The following is a 7,647-nucleotide window of genomic DNA, read 5'->3' on the forward strand; positions in this document are numbered from 1 at the left end:
GATCAAATTGATCATCTTAATTTGGAAGGTAGAAACCTTAAGAGGAAGTGAATGTATGTTAATGAAGGGGGAACCAGAGGGTAGGAATGGCTGTGGAACTCTAACAGTGCAATCAGCACTAAATGGTACATGTCGAAATTGTTGGATCTCTATGTTCTATTATGTATATTCTGGACAACAGCAAAACTATATATATATGCAACCCTGAAAATGGTGTCTACTAGTTGGTGATCAGGGTACTTGGTAGAGTTATAGTCTTTCTAATGCACCAAGAGTTTTCAAATGGCAAGACTAAGAAGGGCCAGACAATGACTTCTGAAAATCAACCAAGGAAAATTCTATGAGCCCCAATGGTCTAGCTGCAACCAATCCTGGGGATGGCCCAGGACTTGGCAGCGTTTCTTTCTATCGTGTGTAGAGTTGCTTTGAGTCTGAGGATGATTCTACTGGAAGTTGACAACCACCTAGAAAGCTATTGGATATATATTTTTTAATATTGAGGCACTTCCTAGAAGTAGGAGATAAGTGGCAGGAGCATTAGCTTAGGGCCATATGAGGGAGCTTGAATTCAAGCTTTCGTGTCTTATTAGCCTTATGAATTTGGATAAGTAATATCTCTTGAGTTTCAGGCTTCCTTGTCTGTAGAGTTGGGAATAATTATCCTTACCTAAATTGGTAGAAGTTTGAGCAGCATACCAGGTGCTTTGAGGGAGACAGATGAGGCGTTCTGATCCCATAAAGATTTATGGCCTTGGAAATAACATAGCGGTAGTTCTTTTATGTCAAAGAGGGTTGTAGTGAGTCAAAATCAACTCCATGGAAATGAATTTGCCATAAGTTAGTTTGCCATAGCTGTTTCTGAGCAGTTCAGGTGGCAACTTATGTAAAGTGCCTTACTCTATTTGGCAGAATATTATCTGAAAAAATGTCTGTTTACCACCACATGACATGGATGGAATTGGAGGACACTATACTGAGTTAAATCAGTCAATCATTAAAGGACAAATAATATGTGAAATCACTTTTTTAAAATCAAGAAAAGGCTTTCACACCAAAAGAAACAGATTTTGATGGTTACTGGGCAGGAAGGTGGGGTGGCTATAAAAGCGGATCACTAAAAACAAACAAAAACTCACTGCCCTCGAGTCATTTCCAACTCATAACAACCCTAAAGGACAGAGTAGGACTGCTCCTGTTGGTTTCTGCCACTGAAACTCTGCGGGAATATAAAGCTCCTCGAAGTGGCTGGTGCTTTCAAATTGCTGCCCTTAAAATAAGAAGGGGAAAAAAAGCTGACCTGGCCATTGGCAGCCCAATGTGTATGTAACACACATTATGCTACACTTTATCCTGGCCACGGGTTTTAGTACAAACAATTTTAATTACCATGGGGGCTCTGAGTAATTTTTAGGTAATGGGGGTGGTAAGCCAAATAAATTTGGGAATCTATGGGCTATAGGGTAGACAGCTGTTAACATGTGTAAAGAGGAAGGTAATGTCCAACAAGAACATACAGATCAGCAACAGAGCAAAGCCAAACCACAAAACCTCTGAGGAGCCCCCAAAATAGATGTCAGCCTAGGAGGGGCAGTTCCCAGAGCACCCCAGGACTGGAGGGGAGCTAGTCATAAAGATCAGTGGACAGACCTGGAATTATGTATGCTTTTTCATTTCGGGGAGTCTTGTTACCTAGTTGTGTGTGTGTGTGTGTGTGTTTTCATTTTTCATTATCCAACTTTTGAATGCATATGAACATACCATGTATAGAACTTTATAATTTCAATATATAGTCTCATCGACTATCCTGTTTGATTCTCACCCTAATCACGTGAAGTAAGCAGGGAGATATTTCTTCCAAGTAAATAAAAATACAGACTCAAAAAGGTTAACAATTTAGTGGAAAAATAAGAGTAGAACTTTGTCTTCTGACTCCTAATTCACCCTGGAAAAGACCAGTCCACTGTGTAATTTAGACTGTAGTTTGATGCCCTTTAGTCTTTGTGTTAGTCTGGGTACACTAGAGAAACAAGTTCATGAACACACATGTGTATATGAAAGAGGTGTATATACAAGAACAATTGAATATTGAGAAAACATCCCAGCCTACTCCAGATCAAGTCCATAAGTCCAATAATTGCCCATATGTCCAATACCAATCTATAAAGTCCTCTTCTGACTCATGAAACGCATGCAATGACGCCCAATACAAGAAGATCACAGGCCAGTGGGTGGGGAGTCTTGTGAATCCAGTGACAGCGTAAGCATCTCAGCACTGACAGGGGTCTTCACATGGCTTTTCCAGTTCCAGCGGTCTGCCTCCATCAGCCTCTCTCCATTGTGTCTTCTCCACAGGGATGTCTCACAGGGGTCTCCACGTGGCTTCTCCAGTTCCCAGGGAGTAGCATTATGTGTCTTGTCAGTAGAGTGTCTCAGGGAGTGAGCCGAGGGAGAGTTTCTTGTCAGCTAGGATATATCACAGGGATTGAGCAGAGATAGATAGTGTTTCCTGCCTCCAAGAAGGAATATAGGATTTCCCAGAATTCTTAGCAGAAGGGCATACCCACACAGAAGTCTCATTGACTATGATCCAATTGACAGACTAGACTCCACCCCATCACTCATAATCCTCTCAAATTGACACGTTTGTGTAACTATCACAGACCACCCTTTGTCAATTTGATACTTTCCTACAACTCTTTAGCCATATACAATTTTCAAACAAATAATAAAATCATATCTGTAAATAACAGGATAAAACAAAAATGCATACAATTCAATATGTGCCACCCTCATTTAAACCATAACATTCTACCAGTGAACAAAACAAAGATACCCTATGCCTAACAATTAGAGTTAAGTAATGCCTACACCTTAATCCTATAATCCTATGAATACATTCCCCCACCTATGAAAGTTTGTAAGCCAACCACTTCATGCCTTTATCTTCCCCATTTTGAGTATCCAGTTTCTATATTGCCCACTTACATCAACCCAGTGCACTGAGGAGACAATCACAGTTTTTGATGTGAAGAAATTTCATCCCAGTTGGAACCTTGTGAAATATGCATCCATAAGCAAAGTCACATCAGGGCAGGCCATCCATAAAGTCTGCAGCAGTATTCACCAGTTCACAACCTCAAAAATGTTCTCTTCATCTGGGTTCTGATCAACTCAATGTGAGCTGCCTCACTTAGCCTCAACAGGTTGTCCACTGGTTGCCTTGCCTTTAGACCATGGGCTTGTCACAAATTTTCAACAATCCTAGCCCCCGTGTGCTAGGTCATTGAACTTCAGACCAGTCAACCCGCTCTCATCTTCTCCTCTAGTCCCTATGAACCAGGTCCATGGATGTCAGTGGCCAGATCACACGTCTCTCTATTGCTGCTTTCCTCCCACTTCCACTCAACAACTGGATCCAGGTGGTCACCTAGCAAGCATTTCAGCCTGTCACAGGCTCCCTTTCACATGCAGTCCTAGAGAGGAGTTTTATTCTTGGTTCCAGATTTTTTTCCAGTTTCTGACCAAAACCACTGGTTCAAATTTGAAATATCCAGAGTTCCTTCTTTTTCTTCAATCTTTCAAACAGCCCCCAGGCCAGTCTTTTGGAATGCAAATGTCTTGAATACTCCAAAGCACTTGATGGGGTTTATTTTTTCAGAGCCTTCTTTACAGATGTGTCCTAAACCCATTTAAAGATCAAATTTTAATGGCTCAAGGCAAATGGACTTACAAGCTCTCTATTTTCAAACTTCCCAACAATCATTTCTAAAAATCCTTATATCAACAACAATAAGTAGAAAAAATCAGTATAAACAAAGTAGAAACAGAGACTAATCTTAATGCTTAAAACGGTCAAGTTCAATCCTTATTTAGATTATCTTAATCCCTATCTGAACTAATGATACACAAATATGGAATTAGGCTTCTGGCTGAATCACGCCAGAGCCAGACGTTTTGTCGGCCTTTTTGACTACAGTTAGCCATTTTCTCTAACCAGCATGGTCTCTGAGAAATTCAAAGGGTGAGCTCTACCCCTGAGCTCAAAATATACATTAACAGCATTCGTTTTTGCCATTCCACACAGGAATAACCGAGGACTAGAACGAAACAGAATAATCAAAACTTTAACTTCCCATATTCTTTCCAGAAAAAAACCCAATGCACCGCATGGCCATATCTGACCTCTGGGAAAAAATTACCATGAGGGAGAAGTTAAACAAAAGTCTACACTTCATCTTCATGAATTGTTTCTCTAGTACCCCACTCCCAAGGTACCATAAGGTGTTAGTCTGGGTTGACTATAGAAACAAATTCATAAGCATGCATATGTATATAAGAAAGAGGTTTATATATAAGAGCAATTCAGTATTGAGAAAACATCCCAGCCCAGTCCAAATCAAGTCCATAAGTCCGATATTAGCCCATATGTCCAATACAAATCTATAAAGTCCTCTTCTGACTTATGAAACACTTGCACTGACGCCAAATACAGGAAGATCACAGGCCAGTGGGTGGAAAATCCTGTGGATCCAGTGGCAGCGTAAGCATCTCAATGCTGGTAAGGGTCTCCATATGGCTTCTCCAGCTCCAGAGGTCTGGCTCCATCAGCCTCTCTCCATGTGTCTTCTCCACAGGGAGTGAGCAGAGAGAGTATCCCTTGCCTCCAAAGAGGAATACAAGAGTTCCCAGAATCCTCAGGAGAAGGCCATACCCACAGAGAGGCCTCATTAGCTATGACCTGATTGACAGGCTAGACTCCACCCCTTCACTATTAATCCTCTCAGATTGTCAAATGATTATATAACTACAACAGTCTCAGTGGACTATATTTAAAAGTAGAAATTGAATACAATATGTCCTTATGTAACATCCTGACTACTGATTCTGATTTACTATAAGCTTGGAGAACAGCAGAAAATAGGAGGTAACCAAATGTGTTAAGATGAGTACTGCACTTTGAAATGTTCAAATAAAATCACAGTGTTCAGAGAACTGAGATAACAATACTTTAGTTGCTCATAGTTTTGTATGATTCCTTATCAACTCCAGTCAGCGTGCAGTGTAGCACCGATGAAACATACAACTTTCCTCTAGCTCTTTAATGCGTCTTCCCCGCCTCCACCCCACTATCATGACCCCAATTCTACCTTACAAATCTGGATAGACCAGAGCATGTACACTGGTACAGATAAGAATTCGCAACACAGGGAATCTAGAACAGATAGACCTCTCAGAACCAATAAGGAGAGTAGCTGTAACAGGAGGATAAGGGGAAGGTGGGGGGAAGAAAGAGGGAACTGAACACAATGATCTACATATATCCCCCTCCCAGGGGGATGGACAATGGGGAAAAAAAGTGGGTGAAGGAAAACATCGGTCAGTATAAAACATGAAAAGTAATAATTTATAAATCATCAAGGGTTCATGGGGTGGAGATGAGGAGCTCACACCAAGGGCTCAAGTAGAAAATGTTTTGAAAATGATGATGGCAACATATGTACAAATGTGCTTGACACAATGGATGGATGTATGGATTGTGATAAGAGCTGTATGAGCCCCCAATAAAATGATTTAAAACGTAATTACAAAATATGGCCTTGATAATAGAAATGAAGCTGAAGATCACATGATAGCACTTTATAATACTAACAACTTCTTTATTGCAAATACTCCCTTTCAACAATATCAATGGGGAATATACACATGGACTTCACCAGATGGAATACATAGGAAAAAAATTGATTATATGGGAAGAGAGGATGGTGTAGCTCAATCATTGATTTTGCTCTTAGGTGACATCAAGTCAGTTCTGACTCATATTAACTCTGTACAAAAGTGAAACACTGGTTGGCCTTGAGCCATTATCACAGTGGTTGCCATCTTTGAGGCCACTGTTGAAGCCACGGTGTCAATCCATTTCACCGATGCTCCCCTTTGCATGATGTCTCTTGCTCCTAGGAAACATTCTGGCTATGCTTATTTTTCTTCTTCTTTTTTTAAAATACTTCTTCCAATATAACTCTGCTTGTGATTTGGGCATTCATGGCACTTTCAATATTCATCGCCAACACCATAATCATCATTCATGAAGAAAACAAAAGGTCATTAGTAACAGGAAAGAATGAAATGATCAAAATGGGTGTCAGAAGGGACTCTGAAACTTGCTCTTAATTGTTGAGGAGCTATAGCAATGGAAGAAATGGTGAAGTCAAAGAGCTGAATAGAAAATTTCAAAGGGCAGCTGGAGAAGACAATGCCAAATATTATAATGAAATATACTAAGACCTAGATTTAGAAATCAAAAGGGAAGAATACACTCAGCACAACTCAAGCCAAGAAAACTGAAGAAGAATTCAAGCCTTGAGTTGAAATATTCAATGGGGAAAATAGTGAATGTTACAGGAAGTATCCACAGCAGATGGAAGGAATACACAGAGTCACTGTACAAAAGAATTGGTCGACCAATAGTCATTTCAAGAGGGTAGCATGTAAGCAAGAACCACGGGATCTGAAAGAAGGAGTCCAAGCTGCACTGAGGTGAAAAACACTGGAAGTACTCACTCAGAAATTTGGAGGAGAGCTACCTGGCCAACCAACTGTAAGAGATCCATATTTGTACCCATTCCAAAGAAAGGTGACATAACAGAAAGTGGAATTTATCTGAGATATCATTAATGTTATATGTAAGTAAAATTTTCCTGAAGATTATTCAGTGATGGTTGCATGGGCATATTGACAGAGAGCTGCCAAAAATTCAAGTTGGAATCAGAAGAGGACGTGGCATAAGGGATATCATGCTGACTGGCTTCAGATTAACCTTGACTGAAAGCAGAGAGTACCAGAAAGATATTTACTTGTGTTTTGTCGTCTCTGCAGGGGGATTTGACGGTGTAGATAATAACAAACTTTGGATAGCCTTGAGAACAATAGGAATTCCAGAACATTTTATTGTGCGCATGCAGTCTGTGCATGGACCAAGAGGCAGTAATACAAACAAAATAAGAAAATGTTACATGGTTTTATATCAGGAGAGGTGTGTCAGGGTTTTGTCATTTTACTATATTTATTCAATTTGTATTCTGAGCAAAAAATCTGGAATCTATGAAGAAAAATGCACCATCGGGTTTGAAAAAAGACTCATTAACAACCTGCAACATATGCATGCAATACAACCTTGCTTGCTGAAAGTGCGGAAAACTGAAAGTACTTGCTCACGAAGATCAAAGTCTGCACTCTTCAGTATGGATTACAACTCAATATAGAGACCAAAACGCTCAACAAGTGGACCAATAGACAACATCATGATAAACAGAGACACGATTCAAGTTGTGAAGCATTTGATTTTGCTTGAATCTACAACCAATGCTCATGGAAGCAGTAGTCAAAAAATCAAAAGACATGCCGTTGGGCTATTCTGTTCCAGAAAACCTCTTTAAAATGTCACTTTGAGGAATAAGGTGCCAAGCCATAGAATTTTCCCCATTCCCTCATATTGTGAAAGCCAGATAACAAATAAGGAAGGCTACCAAAGAATTGATGCATTTGAATTATGGTATTGGTGAAGAAGGTTGAAAATCCTGGGGACTTCCCAAATCACAAACTGATCTGTACTGGAAGAAGTACAGCCAGCAAGTTTCTTCAGCACAA

This window comes from Tenrec ecaudatus, chromosome X (genome assembly GCF_050624435.1).
Source record: "Tenrec ecaudatus isolate mTenEca1 chromosome X, mTenEca1.hap1, whole genome shotgun sequence".
NCBI classification, from domain to species: domain Eukaryota; kingdom Metazoa; phylum Chordata; class Mammalia; order Afrosoricida; family Tenrecidae; genus Tenrec; species Tenrec ecaudatus.